The following is a 13,611-nucleotide window of genomic DNA, read 5'->3' as shown; positions in this document are numbered from 1 at the left end:
CTTTCCTGCTGCAGAAGAGAATGCTTTTCTGTCAACTTTCAAAGATCGATGGTCAGCTAACACTGTTCCATTGCTGGGCAGATACATTCCCTTTGGGGTAAAACCTTCCACATTTACATTTCTATTGTTTTAGCTAGAGAAATGTGTTTTTGTTGACTGCCACATGACTTAAGTTTGCTTTTAAAGGGAGCACATTTTTGTTCTTGTCAGTTTAAAAGCTGTTAAACCTATTTAAAACTAGTTTTTCTGTGGAGAAACTGTGCTTAGTTTACTTTTGGGGGCTAACAGAGTGTATTAAAGTGCTTTTGGGAAAATTTACTTTTAGGTACTTTCTTTTTACTGGCTAGTACTGCTTGGCTTCCCCATGATAGAAGTACCATTTTCAGCTTGCCATGGAACAAACAACTGGTCCTGCAATCAGTTGTTCTTCCAGACACAAAAAGAAAAAGTTAACTAAACAGCCTTTGCCACACAGCAGGCTAGCAATTTGCCACAGACACAGGTGTGTGACTCTGCTGTGGCCAAAACTGGTTCCTCAGACCACTCATTATTTTCCCTGGATTCCCCTTTGGTGTTGTCCATACAACCACTATGAAGTGAAGGTTAGGCACATCCTCTGCAGCTGTTGGGGTCCCCTCAGTGGACAAGGGAGAGACACTCTTGTCAGTCTTGGGAGAAGGGGCAGACAATGTGCCTCTACTTAGCCAGAATGCTATGCCCATTTCTGTGGAAGCTACTGCTGCCGTTATTAAATCTACCTGTCCCAACTTTCTTGTCAGTAAGAAATAGAACACCAAACATGTTTCTCCTGCTGCACCTGTGCCTCTGTACAGTAGTAGTTTGTTAAAACTGGCTCATGGTTTCATACAGTCTTTCCACCCTCCTTTTAAGATGGTTTCTGGTAAAAAAAAAGAGGGATTACTCTTTTCCTTAACAGATTCAACATTTTGAATCTGCAGAGAAATGTGTTGGGACAGCTGCAGATTTTTCTCCTCAGATTTCAGACAGAAGGAGAACATGGTATTTGAATATCCTTGTGAGGTGTTCTGTTTCTCTGAGACTATTTCCAGAATGTTTCGTTGTTTTCAGTGGGATAACACTGAGGTTTCTCAGTTCCTCAGAAAATACTATGAGTTGTTACAACTATTCAAAGAACCTTCACCCATTTCCCCTCGTGCTGTCATCATTAGAGGATGTGTTTGTCACAACCTGTGGTTTCCCTGTTAACCAGCCTGCTGCATCTAAGAAACATGATAGAATATACAAAGTTCGTAAGTCTAACAAGTTTTTATACTCTAATCCCAAAGTGACCCAGCAACTATAGATTTAGTTGATCCAGCTGCTAAAAAATAGTATGTCAGTTCTAATTCTTCCCCTTCAGATAAGGATGGTAAAGCACTGATAAGTTTGCAGAAAAAGTGTATGCTTCTGCAACTTTATTTTTTAGGCTTTTAAATTGTCATGCTAATATATTAAAGTTTATTCTGACTAATTGTGAAATTATGAGGAATGCTTTATCTGCAGTTACCTGTTGTGAGATAAAATCTGCTTTGTATGGTTTGATTTCTTCCATTTCTCAGGTCACTACTCATTGTTTAAAGTTTGTATTTGTATAGATACTGCATTCATGGCTGTTGCCACTTGTACTGTATTAAGGAATTGTACCTGGATGCAGTCCCAAAACCTCCCAGAAGATAAAAATGAGCTTAAAATTCTCATTTTAATAGAGATTTAGTGTCTGGACCCTCTGCTGCAAGGGTTATCAAAAAAATGTGATGAGAAGGGTAAGCTGATTCAGGGAATCTCTCAGATTTTTCATCCCTCCTCCTCCAAATTTTCCAAGGGAATTTCTTCTCCATCATACAATTTTAGCAAAAAAAAAAAAACATTCCTAGCAGAATGCTGTTAAACAGGCATTTAAAAACAATGGCAGGAAGGTTCCAAAAAGAAAGCAGGAACCCCCAGAACAAAGACAGACAAACAAGGCAGAATGACTATATAATGGACATTGTCACCCTCACCAACTCTATTCCCATCCTGACAGTCCCTTATCCCTTTCAGAAAGTCAAATATCCATTTCTCTTTTTGGTAACAGATTGTTTCAGACAAATAGGTTCTGAGTCTGATTCTACAGTGTTACAGATGGCAGTGCAACGTAATTCCTCCTTTCCAGGGAATTCCGCCATATCCACCAGACATTCTGTTTCCTCCTGTCATACAACACATACTGTGACAGGGGATAATAGAAGTAGTTCATCCTTCCCAGTTGGAAAAACAATTTTGTTCAGGAATGTTTTTAGTGCCAAAGAAAGAAAATGCCTGGATACCAGTTCTGGATCTTTCTTTCCTAAAAGATATATAATAGTGCCCAAGTTCAAAATATTTTCATTTCACAACCTGTAACCTCTTCTTTTCCCCTCTCATTTGAACTTTTTAGTAACCTTGCATTTAAAAAATGCTGATCCCCACATTACTATCCATCCAGAATTCAGGTGTTTCTTAAGTTTTGTGTGTCTGGATCATATTATCAGTTCCCTGCCTTACCCTTTGGGTTATCTACTGTCCCCAGGAGTGCGCCTTACCCTTTGGGTTATATACTGTTCCAGGAGAGTGCCTTACACTTTGGGTTCCAGGAGTGTTCACGAAGTATCTATTTCCTGTCATAGGCAATTGCAGGCTACAAGGTATCCTCATTTTTCCATATTTAGAAGACTTTCTTATCTTTACAGAATCTTTTTCAAAGTGTAAGGAATCTCACTTGTATGAGATATATCCTACACAGGCTGGGATTCCAACAGAACATTCAAAAGTTTTTTGTTTTTTGACTCCATCACACGGAATTCTGTTCCTGGGGTGTCCACTAGACATATCAGTACAAAGCTTTTCTTCCACAGGAAAAAAATAGATCTATAGTTAGACCTTTTCCAGGTAGCTTTCCACTCAGACTTTGATCACTGCAAGGGAATATCACAGGATTCTGGGTCTCATTGCATTTTGATTCTCATAATAAGTCTTGTAAGACTCCACATATGAAAGATACAATGGTATCTGAAGTCTCTTTGGTCCCAGCACCAACACTCGTTATCTTTTCAAATTCCACTTCTTAGAGCTGCAATAAGAGAAATCATCTGGTGGAGACATCAACTATCCCTGAATCCCTCTCTCCCTTGTCCCCTCCTACTCCGAAGCAGTCAGTCACCACAGACACCTCAGACTTTGCTTGGGGAGCAGTAGAGCAGTATCAAGGGGAATAAAAGTGCAAGGCATCTAGGACAATAAAGTCAGATCCACGTGCATAAACGTAAAGGAGATGCTTACTCTTATCAAGTCACTCAGCTCTGTGAAACACCTTTGGTCTCATGGACCTCTTCAAGTAGCTGCCCTCTCACACCATCCCTCTTGTCTTTTGGTGTATTTTTTATGCTAGGGAGTGGATATCTGTTTTTTGTTGTTCCTAGAAATGTCCTCTCAGGGCTTAGTCTCCCTTTCTCATTTGGCATTAAAACTCTTAAGTGCTTGGCACCCAAATTTGTCTTTTAGCCAGCTCAGCTTGAGCTATCTAACCATTTGGCTGCATGGATGGTGCTCTGAATGTTTGGAAGCTCACCGGCTGTTATATCCTTGGCAGGCTATAACCCATATAGTTTAGGCTACTGCATCAGTGATCATTCAAACATCTACTATTATGGTATGTTAACTTACACAGCTGTTCTTTCCTAATTACAACCTTAGTAAAGTTTACATATCTGAGGTCTGGAAGCTACTCTAATATTTAGTTCTGAAATAAGGCTTAGGAATGCTAAGCAGAGAACATAAACTGAAGGATATCTTGCAATACAGTATTGAATGATGAGACAAAAATAATGGGACACTTGGCTGGTTTGATAAAAAATAATATAAATGATACAAATTCTTTTAAACTATACCTACACAATTAAAAATGGGAGCAATTATACTGGAAATAGAGGATATATGCTGGTCCTGTCCAGATTATAGAATTGATGGACTGATCACCTTTGATGCCTTATTTTATCTTTATGGCATCAAGAACTCTTGCTAGCTCAAACTCCTCTCCTATCCCACAATGCTTGCTCCCTTCTTAGTCACCAAACATCATTGCCACCACTGAGTGCTTCAACATCTCTGTACATTCTGACAGGAAAGATTTTTTCAATTGAATATGTTGACATTACCCAAATAAGTTACTTTTTCTAACTATTCTTATAATTCCTAAGTCATTTAGCAGTTAGATACTCTTGTAGACTTTATCAGCTTCCAGTGTATTTTCCCACTCTGTTACTTGTTTTTTCCCCCTATTATTCCCCTCTTTGTCCTCTGTTGCTAAAAAAAGAGTTACCATTGTTATCTTGATGATTTTTGACTGCTTACTATCATTGCTAGAAATGATTATTTCAAAACAGATAAGGATGCCAAGAACTCTGGATTTAAGAAGTGTAGGTACTTTAACCACAAGATCCCTCCCCAAAATCCATATGAAGTGTGCATCTAGACTCCTACTTTCAGTTATCTAAGACCTATAATTCCTGAACCCTGCTGGAACAATGTAACAGATTGGTCCTTAAGGGCCTATTTAAATCAGACTGACCTAAGGAAAGAGCTAGAGAGAGATAAAGAAAAGGACAAAGCCAGTGATAAGGATAAGCCAAATCATCTAGAAAAAAGAAAAGGGAAGAACTGATGACTTTGAAACATCTGTCTTGGAGAAGCTTTCCCCAATAATGTTACCAAGACTAGTGGTAATCTATTCACCTTGACTAGGACCTTCCACTTTGGTAAATCCATCCAGATCTCCTTCTCTTGTTTGACATAAGTCTTCAAGAACCATGGACCAAACAACTATCCTCCTGTTCACCCTTAGTGCCAACTCATCAAAGGAAGGCAGCCCAAGAGGGAGTGCACAATCTCCTATTGAAATAAGCAGTCAAGGATGGTCCACCAGGTCAGGGATGGTGTAGATTTTACCCTACATTATTCTTTATGCCCAAAAAACACTCAGAATCTCAGACTAGTTTTAGGCCTCAGTCATCTGAATCAGTAAGTTAAAAAAGGAGTCTTCCAGGATCATCGTCTGCAATCTAACCAACACATTTTCAGACTGGATGTGCTCTTTGGATCTCTGAAATGCTTACCTACACATCAAAATAGCAAAGTCAGCCAGCTGATTTCTATGCTTTCAGGTGGGAGCCAGTCATTACCAATTCAGTGTCCTGCCCTTTGTACTCACCATAGCCCTTGGATGTTTACCAAGTGTTTACCAAGTGCATAGCACCAGTTGCATTTCACATGCATCTGTTAGGGGTAAAAAAAATGCCCCTATCTGGATGACTGGCTCATCAGTGTGCCTGCAGTGGAAAGACTCATTACAACTATGCCTATTCCTGGTGATCACAGTCAACATACCGAAATTGAAATTGGAACCCCCGCAGTTTCTGATATTTATCTGTTACGAATTGGATATGGTAAACCAGTGAAACAGACTTCCTCCATAAAGAATTACTACCACAGTGCAAGCAGTTTTAGATCTATTTCACAAACTGTCACCCAGTACAGCAACATCTCAAGGTATTAGGTCACATGACAGCTTCTATCCAGATGATACAAAATGCTAGACTAAATATGAGAGTTCCGCAATGGACTGTCAGAACTCAGTGGAGGCAAGCAACACAACCACAGGTGCAAACAATAAAGCCTTCAGAAGTTTGTCTGAAGCACCTTCTCTGGCGGTCAAAATTGGAATATCTCAGTTCAGGAAATTCTTTTTTCAGGCCTATCCCCACTACTATGATTACTACTGATGCGTCTTTGCTGGGGTGGGGGGATATTATCTAAACAGAATGGTCCAAAGTACATGGCCAGACTACACATCAACAACATCTTAGAGATGAGACAAGATAAGAGCAGTCTTTCTAGCACTACAGACATTTCAGGAATCACTCCTCCAAGGTGCAGTGTCCATTCACTCAAACAACATGGCAGTGTATAGTATATTACCCCCCTGTGCAGAGAAGCTATGACTGTTTGGAAATGGACTGTAACATCACATCACATAATTTTATGATAACAAAGCACATTCCATCGACTTGCAATGAAATTGCGAACATGTTGAGCAGACAAATTCTGCACCACATTAATGGTCTTTCAACAATTCACTTGCACCCAAGACCTTCAGCAAGTGGAGGAAACCTTACTGTGATCTCTTTGCTTCACCATTAAACACCAAACGTGACGGGCATTTATTCTTTGTCCCCCAAGACGGACTTCCGCTAAGAAACACATTCTGGCATGTTTGGCCATCAAGGCTCCTATATGCCTTTACTCCAGTTCCACTCATCCCAGAATTTTACAGAAAACCAAGATTTGCAGACCCTGGGTCATTCTCATAACACCTTTCTGGCCTCACCAAATTTGATTCCCCATTCTTTGGTCGCATATAAGAAGAAAGCCCTTTCTTTCTCACCTCCATTTCCCACTGTTTCACCCACCTTACAGTTACCCACATGGTTTTTCTACTTCCAGTGATGGCCAGGAACTCCGTGCTCCCATCTGATATTATTAACTTGATTACAGCTTCTCAGAGGCCCTTGGCTAGAAAGGTATATAAAAAAATGAAGAAATTTTGCTACTGAACACCATGCTTCTGTATCCCAAGTACAGGGCTTTCTGGCAGATATATTTAAAGCAGGGACTAGTTACTGTTCTGTTAAGGTTTACTTAACCAATATCTCCTCTTATCACCAGAGATACTTTTATTCATCATTAGCCTCACACAAAATTTGTATATCGGTTTTAAATGGAGCATTTTATTCTAGTCTTCCTTTAACTTGCTATGCTCCCCTATGGGCTCTAAATTTTATTCTGAAAATGTCTATGGTTCTCCCTTTAAACCACTGGCTCTGGTGACATTAAATTTTTGTTAAGGAAAACTCCCCTTGTAGCCATCCCTTTTACCAAAGAATTACAGGCTTTATCATAGGTTCATAGGTAGGTACTAGGCTATTGACCGTAGGGCCTAAATAAGCCTAGCCAAAGGTACCCTGGCTTTCGCCACCCAAGAAAATTATTTTCCTGTGCCACTGTCAAGCAGAGCCACAGAAGTGAACCCCGGGGTGAATTTCCTATCTCCCATCCAATCATCAAGAGTTTTCTTGAAGAGTGCTAATGAGGAGCTTTGTTTGATATAGATGGGTAGTTTGTTCCAGAGTATGGGAAGTCTCTGGGACAGGAATCTATCCCTCCAGCATGTTCTGTTTATTGTGGTGACAAGGTTTAGGTCTCTAGAGCGTGTAGCTCATAGGGATTGGGATTTCTTTAAGTGGAGCATGTCTAAAAGCTCTGGGTTTGACATAGCTTTGTGTGTTAGGCAGAGATTGCCTCTGAGTAGGCGATATGCAACAGAGTAAAGCTGCAGTTTTTTGAGACAGTCTGCATAGGGCATCTGTTTGAGGCCAGTAATCCTCTTTGTGAGGTATTTCTGTGGCCTTTCCAGTTGTTGTAGATGTGTTGTGAGGTACATACCAAAAGGGGCATTGTACTCTATAATGGGTCTAATGAGTGACGAGTAGAGGGGAACAATGACCTCTTTTTTCCTGGATGAGAAACCTTTTGTGATGAGGTGTGCCACGTAGAAGGATTTCCTGACAACTGTTGTGATGTGATTATCAAAGGAGAGACTACTGTCCACCTGTGTCCCAAGGTCTCTTATCACACTTTCAGTGTTAAGTAGACTACCGCCTATGTGGTAGTTCATGGGTACTGAGTTTTTACCAAAAGGGATGACAATACACTTTTTGACATTGAGCTTGAGGCCATGGCTTTGACACCAGGCATCTGTCTCACCGAGGCCCTTTTGTAGGATGTCCACATCTTTTGAAGTTTTGATTATGGCTCCTAGTTTGCAGTCATCTGTGAACTCCGTTAGCCAAAGACCTTCTGTGTTGGCCAGTACTTCAGAGAAGTAGATACCAAACAGGAGGGGACCCAGGACTGAACCCCGTGGTACTCCACTTGTCACTGGTCTGAAGTTGGATTTGGAGTCTGCTTCTTTCACAGTGTGGGTTCTGTCAGTGAGCCAGTTGGCAACCCATCTTGTGACATAGGGATTTATACCTAGTTTAGTGAGTTTATCTATAATTCCAGAGTGGGGGATGGTGTCGAAAGCCTTGGCGAGATCTAGATAGGCTGTGTGAACCACTTTACCCTCATCTATGGCTTTGGTGACTGCTTCAAAGAAGTCTATCAGGTTTAGGAGACATGATCTGCCTTTTACAAACCCGAACTGGGTGGGGTCCTGAGTTTGGAGATTACCAATGTCATTGTTTATAAGTTCCATGATGATACGTTCCATAGCCTTGCAGACCAGGCTCGTTAGGCTAATGGGGCGGTAGTTTCCGGGGTCTGTGGTGGCTCCCCCTTTGTGGAGTGGGATAACTGTCACTGTGCACCATTCAGTGGGCACATAGCCTGAGGTGAGGCTACGACTGAACATGATACTTAGGTGGGGTGCCAGTTCATTCTGTAGTTCATGTAGAACACAGCCTGGGATGTCATCAGGTCCCATGGATGCTGTGTTCTTGGCTTTGGATAGTGTGTTTTTTACCTGTGCAGCCGTGATTACAGGAACTTTGTATTCTTCTGGTATAGAGATGGGCCCTTTAGGGGATGACAGGGGGGGTAAAGTTAGCACTGAACCTATCTGCCAGGATGTTGGCAATATCAGTTGGTTCTGTATATTTAGTGCCATTGTGCTGTAACTCAGAGCAGATCTGAGTGTTGCCATTGAGATTCTTGACATGGCTGTAGAATGCTTTGTGGTTGTCTTTAGAGTCAGTGGCGATTTTGTTTTCATAACTAGCTTTGGAGGATTTTATGAGGGATCTCAGCTTCTTACTGAGGCTGACCAGGGACTTTCTCCAATCATGGGATTTTACCCTTTTTTGCAACAGTTTCTTTCTTCTGTTGTAGAGTTTGTTTATGGCAGGGGACCACCAGATTGGCTTCCTTTTTTTGGAGGATAGCATCTTGGTTCTGTTTGGGATTGCATGATCCATGCACTCGTGTAAGTGCTTATAAAGTGCATTTGTGTAGGATTCAGCAGTCATACCTCTATTGTCCGTCAGCATGGATGTCGTGAAGTTTGCCACTTCTGTCTTAAGAAGCGTGAAGTTGGCTTTGGAGACATTTTTTACTGTGGTTTCCCTAATGGGGTGGGGGGTAGGGGAGGGATGTGGATGTCTAGGGTGATTAGCTTGTTGTCGGATCTGACCAATGAGGAAGTGATCTCTGGTGTGGAGCACCAGTTGCCCATGTTGGTAATAACCAGGTCTAGGATATTGCTGCCCCTGGTGGGGGTGTGGATAAGTTGATCCATGGCATTGGAATTTATGAATTCCAGAAAACGTTGAGCACAAGAGTTGGTACATGAATAGTTTTCCCAGTTAATAGTAGGGTAGTTGAAATCGCCCATTATTAGGGTGTTAGGTTGTACCCTAATATTTTCCAGTGTATTAAGAAATGAGGAGTGGGAATCCTGGGGCATGGTGGGGGATCTGTAGCAAGCTACAATTTAGATTGTGGTCTTGCCCAGAGTTAGTTGCACTTGGATAATCTTGGATGCATTATGCTGAGCAACTAACCTGGAGGTGTGGATATCCTTAATGAATATAGACACGCCTCAGCCTTTAGGGTTTCGGTCCAGGTTAGGTGGCCGAAAGGTGTAGTATGAATTATAGCCTGTTAATGCAGGGGTACTCTCTGGAGCCTTTAACCAGGTCTCTGTCACTGCACAGATGTCAATGTTCTCCATTTTAAGGAGTGCCTCGAGTGAGTGCATTTTTAGGTTTAGACTTCTAGCATTGAGTAGCAATACCCTCAGATTCTTCTTGCCTGTACCTGTTAGGGTGGTGAATTTGTCATTTGAACCTTGCCTAAAAAAGGCACTATAGGGGTGGCTAGAGCCTTAGCCAGTATCTGAAATCCCAGGGGTGATAGGTGTAGGTATATATATATATATATGAACTGATGTCATTCCAATGAAAGTGCCTTTCACCAGAATACATTCCACTGACAGAAATACATAAACTCTTGATCTATCAAAACACTAAAAGATATAAAAATTATATTTTTACTAGGGAGAAAGCCCCACTGCCCCCCACCCTCACACACACACACACTCTAATGGATCTCTAAATATGTTAAATCTGAAATTACACAACAGTGGGACTAAGTTGAAACCTCCTTACTCCCCACTGTTGCAAAACACTTCTCATACTGCAACAAGCACGTCCACTAATCAGATGCACCCAACTAGTTAAACACAAACACAATTATACACCTTAAAACAACCCTTTGTAATACCATCACAAGTTGTTGTTTGTCTTTTTCCCAGTAAGGGGTCGCCACAGCGGAATTCCAGTCCACTAATGATTGGCAGTAGCTTTTTATGAAATGCCGAGGTGCCAGCTCAATGCCCAACCTTCAACAAAGGCACACCCAGTTACACACACGTCTTTCAAACAGTACCCAACCGCGGGGAGGACATGCAGACTCCACACAGAAGGCACTCCCAAGCCACGCCGAGAATTGAACGGGAGAACCTCTTGCTGTGAGGTAACAACGCTACCACCGTATCACCGTGGCAATTACAAAAAACACAGATTTCTTGTTGAAAAATATTGAAAAAACATTCAGTGAAACATATCATCGGATTCCTTTTTTCATTATTAAACAAGACATCAGTAAACTGAAATATGCATACACATACATATGTATATATTTGAAAATTGTGGAAAAAATTTATATGTATATGAATCTACTATGTTTGGTAGACAACCCAAGTAGTAAAATCACAACTGGTTAAAAAAATAAGTTGGAGTCACTTTCGGTATAAAATTTACTTAGTAGAATCACATTGGCCTAAAACTACAATTTTAATTCTACCACAAATAAACTAAACAAAAACAGAAAACACAGAACAAAAAAGAAAACTACAAGTCAGATTCAGAAAACTTTGTTGCATCATGCTAAGTGAATTTGGATGATCAGCAGCCACAGGCAGGTTATGTGCAATTCAGAAAACCCATCTACACCACATCTCTTGGCCAAATAATGTGGTCAGCTATGCTTTATGCTAATGACCATATAATGAGGTGCCAAATATGATAATGAGGCAAAACAAATGGAGGAGCGATTTAGAAACATTTAAATTCCTCGCAACAACTCTTTGCACACTTTTCTCTGTGGCACAAGATGTAAGCGCAGTAAGTTTAGATAATGAACATATATGGCTCAGGGTTTGAATCCAGAAAACAGATAAATTTTAAATTTGCGCTACATTGCCTTTCTGTTTTCCTTGCTTCTGTTTTTCCCCTGTTCTTTTGAGTAGGCTCTACCCCATCTCCCACTAACATTAAGCTAAAGGTTTCTGAATTTCTAACCAGAGGACTTGAGCTCAAGTTTGTATTTTTTCCCATCCATTCCCCCTTTTTCTTTTTGTAGTTTTAAAAAGATGTGTCTCTAGCTTCTGTCCTTTATGGTAATTTGACTTCCAAAATTCCTCTCAACTCTTTCATTGTTATTGTCTGTTGTGTAACCAGTTTAAGTACTTTCCCACCCATTGTTTCCCATCTATATCCATAATATTGTGCCACCCAGGAAACCAGTATTGCTTCTGAGTAAACCTTGCTACAAATTGTCTCCTGTTCATTTTCCCAGAACCCCCATCTGTTTAGCACCCTAGCCACACTCTGAGGGCGTCCTGAGTTAACTTTTCTCCAGCCTTGGCAGATAACAGATTTATTTTATTGTTTTGCACTTCAGTTTAACTGTTTAGAGTGCTACTGCTTTATTGTTGCTTTATTTGTTGATTTTGCCTTTAAATCATTCTAAAGGTCCCTATTACTTGAAATTGCCTTGTCAAGGTAGTTTAAGTTTTTTTGCAGCACTACACTCATAAGCGATTTTTCATGGTGCTATTACGTTATGAGATTAGCAGTGCCCTCTATAGACATATATGCAGAGAAAGTAAATTTTATCTATGAAACTTCCCTTACAACTGAAACCTGTAACTTAGTGTGGCTAAAACAACGCCATTGTGCAGAGACAAAGCTTAGAGCAGCTAGTTTGCACATTAAACAGCACTACTGTCAAATGATAGTACAATCTAATCTAGTGTAGTGCCAAACCCCAGAGACTACCCAAGGAGACCTCTTTATAACCCAAGCCATGACCTACAGTAGGCCATCCAAATACAGGTCTGGATAACATGGATATACATTTTGCAAATACGTCCAGCTTGGTAGATATGGCACATACTGATACAATGTAGCAACTGTCTCATGTTCACAGATAACCATTTAATCCATAAAAAAAATATTTAATCCATAAAAAAATAAACACAGTATGTGAGAGATGCACATACACAAATTCACTGGAGGCAAAAATCTTGCATACAAACAAGGTTTTCAAGAGCACACACTATATCCAACAAATATAGTGTCCACCATCCACATAGACCAACCTATGCTGAGGCATAAACAGCAATCTTCCCAAACTTCAAAGTCATCATAAGCCTATAAACGGTAAAGCCTATCCTCAGCAATTTCTAAAGCACTCACCAAAACAACACCAATTACCATACATATGCCTACACCCAGTGGAGCCCCAAGAGCAAAGCCCATAAGGCAAGCCATCACATTACCCAGGACTCTTGTCCTAGTGGACTCCAGTGTATGTCACACAGATGCTGCACTCACCACACTGAATATAAGAAGGTAATGGTTAGTTGCTTGTCTGGAACCAGGAGGGAGGACATGGTTAACAGACCATATTGCTTTGCAAATGATGGTCTGCACCTGTCTCCCTTAGGTTTCCAGATATTGGGTAAAACATTTTTCCACCCCTTAGAGATATTTTTAGGTAATGTCAACTTGACATTAGAAATAAAACCTAAAGGTATAACTGCTCAGTGCTAGGAGACTAAACAAGAAACTCCACACCTTACAAGTTCTCCTAACTGTGGAGAATGTAGACATCTGTGCCATTAATGAGACATGGTATAAACCTTTAGAAAGTAGTCCATCAATGCAAGGCTTCTGTGCCTTCCACATATTTAGAGCATCAGCTGCATAGACAGGGACAAAAGGTAAGAGTCTCATTCTATATTAGCAAGAAGTATAACTACATTTGTTAAACAGAATGATACCTTGGAACTCATCCATGTGCAAATCACCACAGACAAAGTCCCATACCATATCCTAGCAAGCTATAGGTCACCCCATATATCCCTAGAATCACATAGCTCATACCTAGACCTACCGGAGAAACTCACCATTAAACAAAATACCCTATTCATGGGAGAATTTAACTATCCTCTATAGAGTGGAAAGCATACACTGTCTCATACTCACATTCAGAAAAATTTCTGGATTTTATTAACATAAATACCCTTGACCAGATAGTGCACATACTATTCCAAAGTAAACTACATGCTGTTAAATGATAGTTTATCAGAATTCAATACCTCTCCCAACCCAGAGTATACAACAACCCTTGTGGAATTGTTCACAGAGACCATGTACTACCATGGAAATGGCT

This window comes from Protopterus annectens, chromosome 8.part0 (genome assembly GCF_019279795.1).
Source record: "Protopterus annectens isolate FY-2018-M chromosome 8.part0, PAN1.0, whole genome shotgun sequence".
NCBI lineage: Eukaryota > Metazoa > Chordata > Ceratodontiformes > Protopteridae > Protopterus > Protopterus annectens.
The sequence above is the reverse complement of the archived record's forward strand: the minus strand, read 5'-3'. Positions refer to the sequence as shown.